Raw genomic sequence first — 16,360 nt, forward strand, 5'->3', positions numbered from 1 at the left:
GATGGCTAGGGCTACACAGTTCAAAACATCTGGGGCATTGGGTTTAAGAAAGTTACAGCAGGACAAGACATTATAATGGAAGGCAGTCGCCCCGCTTACACATATACTTCTAAAATAACCATCTATTCCCACTAGAAGCAGAAGGCATGACTATACAGTGAAAAGTAGGGAACAATGGCCACTCAAAATTGTTACTTCAGTGCATCACTTTCTCGCTTGGCAGCCAAGGATGACGTCTCCCTCCTCACCCTTCTCTCTTTTTACTTCCAACTTTCTTTCTTTCTTTCTTTTCCTTCCTTCCTTCCTTCCTTTTCTTTTTTCTTGCTTTGAACTTTTCTACAACTCGTGAACCCGGCACCTGCTGGGCTCCCAGGCTCTCCTTTCAGGAATCCCAGGAAATAATTTTTTAAAAAGCGGCGGGTGGGGGGGAAGAGAAATACTTAAAGTACAAAACAAAGCGCAAAAGTGCGCAAAAGCAACCACCTCAGTGCGCTCAAGCGACAAAGAAAGCAGGGCAGCCTAACCACGAGCGCTCCTCCCTCCCTCCCACCAATGGTGGCACCAAGTTACCTGGGAAAAGGGAACCGAACGTCTGCATGCGCTAATCGGGCTAGGAAGCAGCAATCGCCCGGAGAGGGTCCCCTAAATGCTTCTACATGGACGCGGGAGGAAGAAGAGAAGCCTCCCTTTCTGGCTGCTGCTGCTGCTGCTGCAGCGGCGGCGTCTTTTCCCCTCCCCTGGGTAGCGGAGGCTAATCTGCTTCCACGCATCACTATGGCAGCAACCGGAACAGAGGGTGGAGAAGCCCTTCAGGCACACTGGAGCGGAGAGGAGGGTGCAAGGCGTGCAGAGCGCTTGTGGCGGAGGGGGGGCGGGCGGGGGAGAGGGACCGAGTTGCTCATGAGGACAGGGACTTGGCTAGTATTACTTATCGGGCTGCCGCGAAGTTTCTCCCCTTTCGCTTTCCGTCGCTTCTTCTCGCTCAGTCCCGGCAAGGGGAGAGAAGCGTTGCGGGCTGAGGCTCCCCGTTGTGGCTTTTTCAGCCCAAAGTCCCGCTCTCCTTATTTGCAAAAAGGCAATCGAAGTTGACCGGGATTTTTGGAAGCGGCCGAGACTGCAAAAAGCACGGAGCTCTCTTAGGGGGGAGCCCACACACTCAAAAGCGTCGATTTCCCCCCACCCCCACCCTCTCTTCTTGCCCTCCTTGCGACCCTGCCGGAGACAAAGGGAGGCTGGCTGGCGAAGTTATCCGAAGGCCGGCCGATGGAAAGGAGCCGCTGTTTTTAACTGGGGCCATCGACGAAACTTTATTTTAAAACACGCTATGTTGGTTAAGTCAGGGCAGTGATGCATTGTTGTAAGTCACGCTAACTCAGAAAGCTCAAACTGTCCAAGGAGCTGCTGAAACAGTTCTTCAGAGGAAGGATTGAGTCTGTCATCTGCACTTCTATAACTGTCTGGTTTGGCTCTGTAACTCAACAGGGCAGACACAGACTCCAGAGAGTAATTAGGACTGCAGAAAAAACAATTACTTGCCTTCCATTGAGGACCTGTATACTGCACGAGTCAAAGAGAGTACTGTGAAAATATTTACAGACCCCTCACATCCCGGACATAAACTGTTTCAACTCCTTCCCTCAAAACGATGCTACAAAGCACACTGCACACCAGAACAACTAGACACAAGGACAGTTTTTTCCCTGAAAGCCATCACTCTGCTAAACAAATAATTCCCTCAACGCTGTCCCACTATTTACAAAGTCTGCATTACTATTACTACTAATCCTCTCATCCTTCCTTTCACCCATCTCCTCCTACTTATGATTGTATGACTGTAACCTTGTTGCTTGTATCCTAACGATTTTTATTGACTGTTTCCTAGTATGATTTGATTGCTTATTGTACCCTATGACTATTATTAAGTGATGTAGCTTATGATTCTTGACTCTTTGACAAATGTATCTTTTCTTTTATGTTCACTAAGAGTATATACACCAAAACAAATTCTTTTTTGTGCCCAATCACACTTGGTCAATAAAGAATTCTATTCTATTCTATTCTATTCTATTCTGATGTGACACAGCTTGTCTCATTCTGGTGCCCTCCAGTTCTCTTGGGTTGCAGTCTTCCCATCTAGCAGTTCACCAGATGTAGGAAAAGTTCCTGTATTAATGGTTCAGATGATCAATCTTCCAGAATTGCAGGAATTAAAATCAGATTTCAGTTTAAAATACATATCCAAGAATAAACTTCCAATTCCATGGCTAGTTTGCCACAATTGGTTAGGTTCTTACATGTCACACAGCACAAGCCATGGTTTCCTAAATATAATGACAGGCTTCCCAAAATATAGGAAACTAATCCAATCAAGTTAAGGAGCAGCATCATAGAAACATAAACTCTGAACAGAAAGCAGTGTTTTTCAATTGGGACAACTTTTAATTTATGTGGACCTCAACTCCCAAGATTCCCTAATAAGCACTGCCTGGGGAATCTTGGGAGTTGAAGTCCACCCATCTTAAAAGCTGCCAAAGTTGACAAACACCGGAACAGAGAATAAAGGAAGGAAGCACAAGCAGTTTAACAAGATTTTATACTAGTTCTACGAAGCAGTATATCTCAATTATTTTACAAGTTAGGTTTAATTTTCCTTCCTGTTGAATGATAAAATACCTCATTCAGTCAATGCCTCTGCTAACAATAAATGATGGGAAAGTCAAGTAAAGATTAGATAGTAATGAACGTAAAGGTTTTAGAGAACAAATTCTGGATCAGTGAAGGAAAAAAGAGCTATTATCAATAGACAGATGACTAAATACTGTATTTATTGCAAAGTAACCAAAAAGAAGGGCTTAAAATAATGTGCATATAAGGAAAGATGTTGCATGATAGACCTCTACCAAATATACAAGATGCAGTAATTATCCAAACATTACAGCAAGCTAATTGAACAAAAACATGGGCTTTTTTTAAAAAAAGTATGTTTAGTGGATATTGTGACTTTCATGAGTTTCCCAACCCATTTATCATGTTATCCAATTTTTAATTTGTATTTATTTTTGCATGACATATTCTGTAATGTGTTGTTATTCCCATGTTACAAATGGTTGCTATGATCCACTAACTTATCAAAATGCTATATTGTGGCTGCATTTATCTATCATGCTAAGTTATATTATATGAATATAATATGAATATGAATAAGTGGGAGGGGCTCAGTTACAAAACATTTCTTTCCATGCAAACTCTGTCTTTATAGATTTACTTAGGAACTCATGATGGAGATACAAGAGCTTGTGCTGTGACGTCACAACACAGTTTTCATTATTTCAGCTACGACAGAGGTATCAAACACATGTCGTCATGGGGGCATCACGTGACGTATCAGGACTCTTTCCCCTTCGCTGAACCAGGTGTGGGCGTGGCCAGTGTGTGACACATTTTTGACAGCCCTGAGTTCGACAGTCCTAAGTTACAATCATTAGGAATGGGAGTCTGTGATGATATAATTTCTTTGGACTGGCTTTATATGTTAATCAATATGCAGCCAATATGGTTATGAATCATTGTTTATGGCATATGTGAATTTTAATGCTAGCCATTGTTATTATACATAACTCAAGGAAACCTTCTCAGGCCAGACTGGCATTGTACTGTCTGTAACACAGAAGAAATATACTGTACTTGCTATGCTAGACTTTGCTAAAATAAACATTAATCTGCTCTTGTATGATCTTTTGCATTTGTTTTATTGTCTCCACCTTTATTTTACCTCTGGGCAGTTTCACTAAACTTTCTTTCAGCTCAGTACTAGTTTCCTGTTTGGATATGAGGGAGTCTGTGTAATAGAAAGCAGGTTTAAGTTTAAGTTGATATTGTAATAGAGCATAAAGTAGCATATCATAGAAAGGCAGTTTGCTAAAATGGATAAGGCATCAGGCTAGAAACTGGGAGATCATGAGTTCTACTCCTACACAACGCCATCTGGGTGACTTCGAGCTAGTCCTTTTCTCTCAGCCTTAGGAAGGACACAATGGCAAACCACTTCTAAAAATACTTTGCCAAGAAAACTGCAAGGACCTGTTTAGGCAGTCTCTCACGCTTGCACCTGGTTGAATGGAAGGGGCAAAAAAACAGCATAGGCGGCCCGCAGGCTGGATGTATCACATGTAGGCCATGCGCACCCCAACTCTGTGAAGGGAAAAACTGTCATGATAGGTCACATGATGGCAATGGGATGCTGTGAGTTTGACACCCGTGACTGTACTGATTCTCATATGAAGTCATTCTTATGAGGGGATATAACTGAATCAGATTTGGGCTGAAATGTTCTTCTTCAGAGTTACTAGTGCATATGTAGATGTGTCTCTAAGAAAGACAAAATAATAAAAACAGCCTCAAATTCTTCTGGATTTGGCCTGTCACAAAATAGATTTATGTCTTCCTCACTAGTAAGAGTTATTTGTGGGAAAGTTACGTTGTCCGTCCTCTGCAATGGAAAACTACATCTTGACGTGGTTTCCATAGCATGAGCCCAGAAGTTGGAATGATAGGACACAATGGAGATATTTTTACAGAGTGAAGTGCAAGTGGCAGAATTGAGGGTGGAAATCAGGTGAAAATGTAGAAAAATCACAGTAACAAAAACACTGAAGTGCAAAGATGGAATACATAAGGAAAAGGGAAGTAATTCTGGTGCCAGCAGAAGAAAAGTCAATCTGTTGTTTAGTAATTAAATTAATTAAGAGAAAGGAAGGGAAGTGAAAGAATCTTTGGAGATAATGAAGCTGAAAGGACAAAGGAAATGGAATAGAACTTGTTCTGTGCATGCACCTTCCTTCCTAATATCACATTTTCCCACTCACACTATGACCGTGAAAAGATATTTTGCTCAGGAAGGACAGAACATAGAACATGAAAGGTCGCTACGTAAGACAGTTCTTGAGTGAGTTGTACTCCATTTTATGTTATTTTTGCCTCCAGTTGTTAAGGGAATCATGCAGTTAAGTGCATCTGACTTCCCCATTGACTTTGCTTGTCAGAAAGTTGCAAAAGGTGATCACATGACCCCAGGACACTGCAACCATCGTAAACACAAGACAGTTGCCAAGCATCTGAATTTTGATCACATGAGCAGTGATGCTGCTATGGTCATAAGTGTGAAATGCAGTCATAAGCCACTTTATTTAGGGTTGTTATAATTTCAAACAGTCACTAAACGAATGTTTGCAAGTCAAGGCCTATCTGTAATTTACAAAGTTGAATTAAGCCGAATTATTTCAGTTATTTTAAAGTTGAATTAAACCAAACCCAGATTCACTGGGGGTTTCAGCACTAGCCATCCAATTCAGTTTCACATTTTATAAATATCATAAAATATTAAATGAAGCCCATGGGTTAAGCATGTGCATGGGGTGAAAAGATGTTGCCTTCAGGTTTCTTTTCTTTTCTAAATTGGAGAGATGTGAAAATAACTTCCTATCTCCTTTTCTAAGGATACTGAAATATCCCCGTTCATAACATCCTTGGTATTCATCAGAGTAAAGCCCGCCCCCTTAAAATAATGATAGTTATAATCTTAATTAAGGTGAAACTTATAATCAAGTAATGAAATAATGAAACTTATAATCTTAATAATGATGAAACTTATAATCAAGTAATGAAATAATGAAACTTATAATCAAAAATATATGAAGAACAGTTGCAGGAATTGGGTATGGCTAGTCTAGAGATAAGAAGGACTAGAGGGGACATGATATAGTCATATTCTAGTATTTGAGGGGCTGCCACAAAGAAGAGGGGGTCCAGCTATTCTCCAAAGCACCTGAGGGCAGGACAAGAAGCAATGGGTGGAAACTAATTAAGGAGAGAAGCAACTTAGTATTAAGGAGAAAATTCCTGACAGTTAGAACAATTAACCAGTGGAACAGATTGCCTTCAGAAGTTGTGGGTGCTTCCTCACTGGAGGTTTTTAAGAAGAGACTGAACAGTCACTTGTCTGAGATTGTTCTTTTGCTTGAGCAGGGGGCTGAACTAGAAGACCTCTAATGTCCCTTCCAGCTCTATTCTGAATAGAATAGTTTTATCAGGAAGTTTCATCTTCCTGGTTGCTGAGAGCTTATAGCCCTCCACTTGGCACAGTGTTGTCATTAGGCTGAGAGACAAAAGCCTGGCAGAATGACGCAATCTGAGAAACAAGACCTCCGTGTACCAGGTTACCATTATCCTCCCTAGGAACAGCTATAGCCTACCCGCCCACCTTTCCCACTGCAGCTGGATGCAGCTCAATGATGGATTCAGCCTTTCAGTCTGGAAGAAAGCTATTTATATCCCCATTCAGCCTGTCTCTGATGCTATTATTGTGTTTTCTCCCTGTCCCCAAGAGGCATTATCCAGGCAGCCCGGTCTGAAGAGATGCTTCTTTATTTCTTATTTATTATAAATGGATCATTGTGCCCAAACATAAAGGAAAACTTCCTGTTTCCAATAAAGACCCTGCAACTCAAAATCTCCCCTATCACCATCTGATTTCTAACTTAATGTTTTTAAAACTCAGAAATTAAATCATGCATGTGGGGGGGAGGGGGAAGCCAGCTGTGGCCATGTTTCTTCAAATTTTAATTTAACTGGATTATCTGGGTTTTTAAAGCAATTAGAGCTAATAGGTTTCCTGTTAAATGAAAAGAATATTCAGGTTCTACAGTGTCATGTTTCAGATGGAAAGAGAGCAAAGAACAATATACAATCCATGCCTTTTGAGTTAGACGAAGCATATGTTTTAGTTTAAAATCTGTTTTATACTTGAGTCAGTACAACACAGCAACCAATAAACAAGAAAACTATTTCCTATCTAGAACTGTCACATACTACAAATTTACAGCCCTCTATGCACCGCTCAAAGATTACAAAAATCATTCATATAATCAGAATAGGAAGATTTTTGCTACATGTTAAATAAAGCTAAATATGTTTCTGAAAAAAAAGCTAAATATTTTTCCTTGAAACACTTGATGTTTGCATGTGTAAATATCTATATGGATAAGTTAACAACACTTTGTACCATATATCTGATTCTCACAAAAATAAAGGACTTTGATGTACGTTTTGACTCCCAAAGTGACTAGCTGAGTTTTAGAGATAACCTACTTTACTGCATCAATTTATCCTTGACATAATGGGAAACTTTCTCATAAACAAATGAATATATCAAAGTGAAAGATGTCATGGTATGAGCAGTAGTTTTAAACTTATGTAGTATTTTTCATTCCTCTTGCTAGCCATATGCCCCTTTAAGCCATTTCAGATTTTGCAAAGATAATGAGGAAGGGTTAAATGCTTTAAATTGTCTCTTTTGCATATGTGAAACAGTTGTATGCATGTCTGTATAGAAATACGTTCACATTCAAGGAGCTATCCCAAACTATGATATACAAATTTCTAAACCTTCCCAATGGAAACCCTCCTATTTCAAGAATTTATTCATTTTTCCTAGCTGGAAAAATAAGTTTTTATTTTTATTTGGACTAGAAATGAAGAGAAACCGCAATGTTTACCTTTATCCATTCTAACCTAAAAGGCCTTTAAAAAGTGGCTTTTCCCAGGTGTTGGAATAGGTTGAATCTGGACCCAATGATTGTGATTTGTTATGCATTGCCAAGTGTTGGCTTAAGGCGCCAGGAGCTGTTTCTTTTTTATTGGTTTTATGTTCTTATCACTGTTACTGTGAGCCAGCTAGAATTCATAAGAGGGGCAGCCATATAAGTCTCTTTGATTAACTAATTAATGCAGCTTTTCCCAACCCACGGCTTTGTGGATTTGTTGAATTACAGCACCTATGATTCCAATGATATGCTGCTGGCTAAGAGATCTGAAAGGGATAGTCCAACATATTTGAAAAAGAAGTTGGATTGTTGTAATATTTTATGACATTCAGATTACATTCATACATGCACATGTACCCATTATGTTATTCTTTGCAGATGGGGCAAGCAGCATTATGCTGGGCAAGCAAAGTTTTTGGGATTGGCCAATCCCACCTGTGCCGGCAAAGGAGGCATGCTGCAGGCACCATCAGTCCAAATATTTCAGATGTGGAATCCAGAAGAAGGGCCTTCTCTGCCATTGCACTTGCTCTGTGGAACATTTTGCCCGCTGGTGTGAGGTATTCATCTCCTGACCTTCTGGAAGAGCCTAAAGACCCCACTGTGCCAATTAGTTTGGGGCTCCAATGGGGAATATCACAATCAAGGTGGTTGATCAACTAACAAGTATTACTTGTAACAAACAAGCAAATAAACCAGGAGGACACTTCAGCCCAAGTCTTATTCCTTGTTCACCATTGAATTCTTTGCATAGGACTCCCACATCTTTCTACTTTTGTTTCCTTTTTTCCATGTTCATTTTATTCCAAGACCAACTTTGATACCACCAAATATAGATTTATTCCATGTTCAAAATGTCTCAACAGCCAGTATACTTTACTAATTCTCTCAGTGTTTAATCGTAAACAATCAAATCAGTAATACATTTAGATTTATATTCATTTTTTTCCATGAATGCATATAAAAAACTCTCTGCTTTAAACCATATATTTGAAGTAAACATACCTTCCTCTTACTAGATGCTCACCAATCATTGTTCTCATTCATTCTTGGGATCCAAATGGCCAAATCACTTTTTCAGTTCTCTGTTCATACTCATTCCCAACCATCTATGCATGCTACCTAACTGAATTCTGTTTTCCCTGCATCACAATCATCTAGAATGTTGCTCAATTGTTCCTAAGATTCTTCTAGTCCTTCCATTATCACTACTGAAGCATAGCTCTAATTATCTTTACTCTGATTTTTACATTCCTATTGCTCTTACTTCCACATACATATATGAATCCATAATTTATTTTGTTCATCAATTCATACATTTTATTATTTATTTCTTATAATTTTTGAATCACAATCTTTATGCCGTGGTCAGAAAGGCCCAGAGATACTGAGATTATGGCTTTATGATTATGGTCAATATGATTTACACTTTCTTTTTAAGAGAAGGCATAGACTATGCTATAACCTCATTTAAACTTCTGTCACTTACAACAGAATCAGTGTTGAATTGGTAGGCCTTATCAATCTAAATTATAAATAGACAAGTGAATAAATGTTCTCTGCTAACAATAAGGACAATAGTAGTTTGTTTTGGCCTATTTTAACCAGTTTGCTACAAGCACCACCAAAGTTCAATTAATCACAAGCACGCTCATGTTATTCCACACAAGTTAGCAACTCTAATCAAGAAACTGACCACTTTGCAAGCCAGCACACCAGAACCCACATATTGTTCCGGAAAGGTTGTCTACAATTATTACTCTGTAAGGAAATTCTCCTAATTTCTAAAGAAGCCAAGATTTACCCATATTAATGGTACAAAAACTATTTCAAAATTGACATCTCTAGTACAATGTTTTGGAATTATGTAAAATGTAACTCTAATTAAATCCCCTGTGATGTTCCAGTGCCTAATTAAAGACACATTTCATCCACATGTTGGGTGAAAGGATCGATCATAGCTTCCTGAGAACTTTTGAGGGTGCCGAGATGTGTGAACTAGGCTTACGTTCCATGGTGTGACAGTGACCAATGTGAAATTGATGTAGAAAAGATACTTTGGTCAGTGGTGGGATTCAATTTTTTTTACTACCAATTCTGTGGGCAAGGCTTGGTGGGCATGGTAGGGGAAGGATACTGTAAACTCTCCAGTCAGAGGTGGTATTTGCCAGTTCTCCAAACTACTCAAAATTTCCACTACTGGTTCACCAGAACTGGTCAGAACCTGCTAAATACCATCTCTGATCTTGGTCTTAGGAAAGTAGAAATTGTAAGAAAGAAATGCAAAACAACTCCACATGGGGCTCTGAAGGAAAGAGAGACTGACAGGTTTTCAAGATCCTAATGCCCCAAATTGCATTAAAGTGCTTTCCTAATGACTTCTGTTTCCTATGCTTGTCTATCTCGAAGGTTAACTTACTGCTTGCTTTGAAGGAGATTCACATTTCCTGACAGGCTTTTTTAAGCAGTGTTTTTGAAAAAGAAATAACCAGAACGACAATTTTAATCACAACAATATAGTCCAGTGGACCTGATCTTCAATGTAATGTATTATAGACCTCCTCAAAGGGTGCAAATCTTGCTACCTAACAAGAACTTCATGTAATATTTTTCATACCAATGAATGCAGTTAGCAAATAAACATATGAAATAAAGGATGAGTCACATAAAGAAAAACTCCATGCTATAACAATAAACTCACGCAAGAAAATAAGAGTGAGATTTTCTAGTGGTTTTATGTAGAAGAGTAATGAAATGGAAAGTATTTGAATCACATGTTACACTTAGGTGAGGTATGGAGATACAGAATTCTGTTACACTTCCATGCGAAGGTCCCAAAAGGAAACTGTCCACTAGCCCAGTGGCCCCCAACCTTTTTTGTGCCACGGCCCGGTACCGGCATCACAAAATGATCCGCGGCCCGGTACCGGCATCAGCATGCATGACAAGGCAAGGTGAGCCGAGCGACCGCCCAGCCAGCCATCCCCCGCTTCTCCCCGCCACCTTCAACTCCTCCTTTGTACCTTTGTTGATGGGCTTCGCTTCGGGACGGCTTCGGGACGGTCGCTCGGCTTGCCTTGCCTTGGGTGCTGAAAGAATTCTCGCGCCTTAGTTTCATTCGAAGCCCTCCCTTAGATGAAACCTTCCTTCAGCACCCAAACGCCGCTTTCCAACCGGAAAAGCTCACCTGGAAGCACTTTCTCGTCAAACAAGATGGCGGCACCCAGCAAACCAGCGGCCCGGTAGGAAATGTTCCACGGACCGGTACCGGTCCGCGGCCCGGTGGTTGGGGACCCCTGCACTAGCCAACAGCAGAACAGAAATACAAACATACAGAAACAGTCACATACAGTATTTTATTGAATAGTTTGAACATCAAAGTGAGTATTGACAGCATCACAGCAGAGTTGCAAGTTTCTTTTGCCTCTGTAAGTGGTGTAGGAGACTACAGAGCAATAGATGCATAGCCACCCAGGGTGGAAAAAACACCTGTACCACTTTCATTGGTCATGTATTTCTGAGAGGCACAGGAACCCAAGTAAGGAAAGGGGTAGCAGCCATGATTTCACCTAAGTTGCTGCTCTTGTAGGCTTTGTGTTATGTATGGTATAGGTGAGGATGGTGGGGAACATCTTTTCCCCTGTAAGTATTCAACGGTTATCTGGTTACCTGTGGAGAGACAAGACAGACATGGGGGTAGTAATGATTAATGAGTAGTAATGGTTACAAACATGGTGGGTTGGGTTGGTTCAAGAATAATATTCTGTTCCTGTCCCAGTCCCTTTTTATTATTGCTAGTTTCCTCTGAGACTGATGTTGGTATGTTTGCCCTGAAAACAGTACAACAATTGAAGCAATACTCACCCATCCAATGAAAAAATATCGAGTGATTTCTGTTTCTAGTAACTATTCTTTTGGCAAAGCCTCTAATCCTGAAAAAAAAAATAAAGATTTCATGAATGTTGGATCTTCCAGTTAAAACAACAAAATGCTTGATATTTCCAACTACTGTGTCTATTAGGGCTGTGCAGTGCTCCAAATTCAGTTCCAAAAAAAAGGAGACTTGAAATGTGCAAGAACACAAATGGAGCAACTCTGCAACTCTTAAAGCAGGGGCATATTTTCTCTGAATTCTCCCCCACCTGAACAGTCCATACACATCAGGTTGTTCATATTACAGCAGACACACATACAAACTATTGAATAAAAAGGGGTGGATGTTAAGAAAAACAGAAGCTTCTCACAGACTAGGGTAAAGCAAGTAAGAGATAACCCTGGCTCACACATCATTCTATGTCCTAAAGTAATTCATTCATTTTTGGTTTGGCTGTGTGTGGCTAACTTCTATGAGCCAGAAAGTCTTTTAAATTTCAAATTTCAGGTTAAATTTCAAAGTTCAAAATGATATTTTGAATAATATTAAGCAATGAACCTCTTCCCCCCACTGCCCCACTTCCCATGAAATCCTCTTGCTTACCTGTGTGATGTCCTGTGCCCTTGCAGTCTTTCTTCCAGTTGACCTGGGTTTCTAATGCGTGTTTCTCAGTCTGGACTTTTTCAGAATACCTGTAAGTTCTTTGAAATAAAAGTCATTTTATGTCTCATCTTCAGAGGTGGCCTTGGCTTTTTCACTAACCGCAAACAGTCTTCTCTCGCTGAGAGGCCCCTCTCACTGTGGCATCCTAGGGAGCAGAGAAATGGAACTCCCTGCATCATGTCTTGATATCTGAACAGTGTTCTGTTGTGGGAACACTTAGCTCAGTTTTGTAAGTAGTTTTAGAACTAAATGGAATCTTATCCTCCACGGACTGGGGTGTAGAACAGGAGAAGAAGAGAGCTGTTTCTGTGTCCTCAGAAGTAATTTCTTTTATTGAGGCATAGGTGGCAATTGATGGCAATCCAAAGCTTATCCTATACCACCAGTGCCAAAAATAGATATTTTTTCACCACTGCAAGCAAGAAATGCATTAAAAACAGTTCCACAACTCCTAAAGTACACTTAATATATTTTAAAAGCAAAAGAAACCCTGGGAAAAATGCAACAGTCCCAACTACTTTGCTCTTCTGTTTCAGTTCTGAGCTTCCCTTCCAAAAAATGTTGGTGTAGCTCTCAGAAACAAAAAGATTGTTCAAGAATACTCTCATCAGAAAGAGGGCTAAAGCAAACATATGCATTCAACCTCTTTCTTCCAGGTGTGATATTATGCCAAACTAGCCGGGAATTCTGGAAGTTGTAGTTACAGACATTTTGGGCAAGTTCTTGAAGAGAGAGCAGTCAGAACTGAATCTCAAGTTTCTTCAGTATCTGTTAATCATATAATTAGGAATCTATTTGCTTCTCTGCAGATGGGTGGTGTTTTTGGATCATACATAACCTACCCAACAGAGAAAGTGTTTAAGCCTGAGGCTTCCAACAGGAATGTGCTGACAAATTATCATAAAGATATACAATTTGTGGAATTTAATCAGCATAACGACTTTTTTCTGTGGTTGTTGGCAGGACTTGAATTTGTAAGTGACTTTTTACTTATTATTATGCCTGAACATGCCAAAGTTACTTTAATTTCTCCAAAGAAGCTGGAGCATATGTTGATCCAATGTGCCAAGTGGGTTTTATTCCTTAAATAAAGCTGTTGAGATTCTTCACTCCTTAAGGGAGCAGATTAGCAGATGTTAGACATTGATTTGCTTCCTTGATTCATATTTATGCGCTCCCCACACACATAATGGTTTGCTTCAAACCCATTTTCTAAAAATTCCAAGTTGCTGAATAAACCTTAGTTTGCCAAATTCATACATTGTGCCACGAATGAACAAGAGCAACCTGCAAGTGAAAACATGTCTGTATTTTTTCATTTAGTTTCTGTTTTGGGGATATCTACACATATCTCTCAATTTATAACTGTAATTGAGCCTGGAATTAGTCATAATTGTGGGGGTGGAGAACCCTAAGTGGATCTTCCTGTAACTATGCCCAATTTTACGGGTTTTGCAGTGGTCATTAAGCAAACGCTGTGGTTGTTAGATGAGCACAGTGAACATGGCAGTCATTAAATGAATGTGGTGGTTAAACAAACCCATTTTATCCAATGGATGTCTTGTGCCTGAAATCAGAAGTAACTGCTAAAAACTAGCAGCAAAAAAATGTTGAAAATTGCAGTCACATGATTGTGGGATGCTACAAATGGCTTTACCTGGAAGTTAATTGCTAAGTGCCCCAAACCACGTTGAAAATACCTCTGGGAGGGGAGGCCTCCCTCATAACTTTGAACAGTCGCTAAGGGGTTGGTTGTTAAGCAAGAACTACCTGTACTTTTCATTCATCTTACGTTTACATGGCTCCCATATATTCCAAAGATTCACATGCAGAGCTCAATGAGAAAAAAATTATATAGTTAAGCTCAGGAAATTAGGAATCAAGGCAGTTTAGTTTAATACAGGTTTATATATAATAAGCCATAAAACAATGCTTTATAAACTGGGTCCCAAAGTAAACTGTTCTGCCAATAAATTTTTCTTTGGTTCGATATGTGAAATGGAGATAGAAACTTCTAATTCAGTTATTTTATAAACAAATGAAACATAATGATTGTTGGGGCCTTCAGGTCTAGGATGTGATATGATACTAGTACTCCAGGATTTAGAATACTGTCACAGACTGTTTCCTAGTATGATTGCTTATTGTACCTTATGACTATTATTAAGTGTTGTACCTTATGATTCTTGACAAATGTACCCTACCCTACCCTACCCTACCCTACCCTATTCCATTCTATGAAGAAGAGATCAACTTATTTTCCAAAGCACCAGAAGGCAAGACAAGAAACAATGGGTGGAAACTAAACAATGAGAGAAGCAACCTGGAATTAAGGAGAAATGTCCTAATAGTGAGAAAAATTAACCAGTGGAACAGCTTGCATTCAGAAGTTGTGAATTGTTCATCACTGGAGGTTTTTACGAAGAGATTGGACAACCATTTGTCTGAAATAGTATAGGGCCTCCTGCTGGAGCAGGGGGTTGGAGTAGAAGATCTCCAAAGTCCCTCCCAGCTCTATTCTGATTGATTGGTTGGTTGATTGATTGCACACTCCTCAGGTAGGAAAGACCATCTGATTCTTTCATTTATAACAGACTAAGTGTGGATGCCATCTTTTCAAATCTGCCTCACATAAGAACTCTTGACTTAACATGCACACTCAATACAAGAACAAGAGATGAACCAAACCAATTCTTGGCATCTCTTGACCATTTGGGGGTAAACTCCCATCAGAAACGGGACCTATAAAAAAGGCTTTTATTCTCATATAGTGAGAAATTCTTAGTTGGTTTGAAGAAGCTAATCTTTTCACAGAATATATTGAAAGCCTTCTACTTTTCCCACAGAAACAAAATATAGCAAAGTGAAGAAAGTAAAAAATGGACCATTGTATTAAATGACTTGAGAATCTTAACAGTATCAAACCAAGAAAATGCAGTTCTTTTAAAAGGATTAGGGTTTTTTTTTAGATTAAACTTTTAATCTGGGTTGTCAAATCAACGTTTTCAACTATGTATACTATAATCTGACAAGAGCATTTATAGCCTCTGTTTACAAACTTTTATTGTGAAACAAAATTTCAATGTCCTATTAAATCTATGCTTTGCAAAGAAATCACATTTAAACAATGTATTAGCAGGAGTAGTACATATTTCCATAATTTATTACACCTAATTATAAAAGCTTGCAGAAATACACAAAATTTTATATATTAGAGAAAAAATGTTTTTAGGACTTCTAGGATGAAATCCAGAAAATCACTATACATTATCAATATGTAAATTTCAATATTTTGAAAGAAAAGCACCAATGATCTATTTAATTGCTCATTTACATTAGTATCTAACACAAAGCCTCCAACTTTTGTTTTATTAAGTAACTTGCCCTACAGTACTTACGTTAAACAAGCAATAAATAGCCCAGTTGTACTAACATGGTTCAATAGCATACTGATAAATTGTTTTTATTATGTTTTACAGTAACAGTATGTGTTTTGCAGAACTCATAATCTATGCTGTCAACTTTTTAGGTGGAATAAGGTGAACACTTAAAATAACAAGAAGAATCCAGCAGATAAGGCTTTTTTTCCCTACAAGCTGAGAAAAGCATCTTGGGTTTCTGTTTATACTTTTAATTGCCCCAGAGTACATGTTATCTAATAAGTGTTTAATTCTGCCTTCTACTATGTACAAATCATCATACAAATTAGATAGATTGTTTTGGCAAGCTCCGTCATTCAAATTCTGTTTTAATTAATGATGCTAATGTCAATAATCTATTGAACCTTAAAATTTAACAGTCAACTGATTTATATTAACTTCTGTCACTCCCAAAAAGAGTGGGCTGATTAAAATAAATTGCTTCCCATGAAATCCAAAATGAAAACTAATAATTACTCTAATCTTATACCAAAATATTTCGCAAGCCTTTCTTTTTTTTTTTTTTTTACTGAAAGAGTCCTTTGTTTATACAAACATCCATTTAAAACAGTATCCCCATAAGCCTAACTTCCTGCAGATGGAAAGGACAGTTTGCCAGATTAGACTATTCTATCACCCTTCAATTTACTTTAATTTGCAATTATATCTCTTTGTCCAACTTTGTTTTTAACAGTTCTGTTTACTTATGAAAAAGCACTAGATCCACCCTTTTAGTAAACACAATAATCTGATAGTTAATTCTGCATTAATTCAAAAGCATACCCTATACCAATATCATGGTT

General features: G+C 38.8%; 1 protein-coding gene across 3 annotated transcripts in view; it reads right to left on the bottom strand.

Annotated features, from left to right (window-relative positions):
• SPATA13 (spermatogenesis associated 13) overlaps nt 1-16,360 on the bottom strand; it is a 90,642-nt gene that overhangs the window by 57,629 nt on the left and 16,653 nt on the right. The window contains exon 1 of one of the 3 annotated variants that reach the window (XM_026708791.2): nt 571-984. The exons of the other annotated variants lie outside the window; for them this stretch is intronic. The gene's annotated coding sequence lies outside the window, so the exon portion shown is untranslated. Of the gene's footprint in view, nt 1-570; nt 985-16,360 lie in introns of those variants that run through there. 3 annotated transcript variants of the gene reach the window in all.

Source organism: Pseudonaja textilis, chromosome 7, assembly GCF_049901715.1.
Source record: "Pseudonaja textilis isolate UNSWEBS1 chromosome 7, rPseTex1.2, whole genome shotgun sequence".
NCBI lineage: Eukaryota > Metazoa > Chordata > Lepidosauria > Squamata > Elapidae > Pseudonaja > Pseudonaja textilis.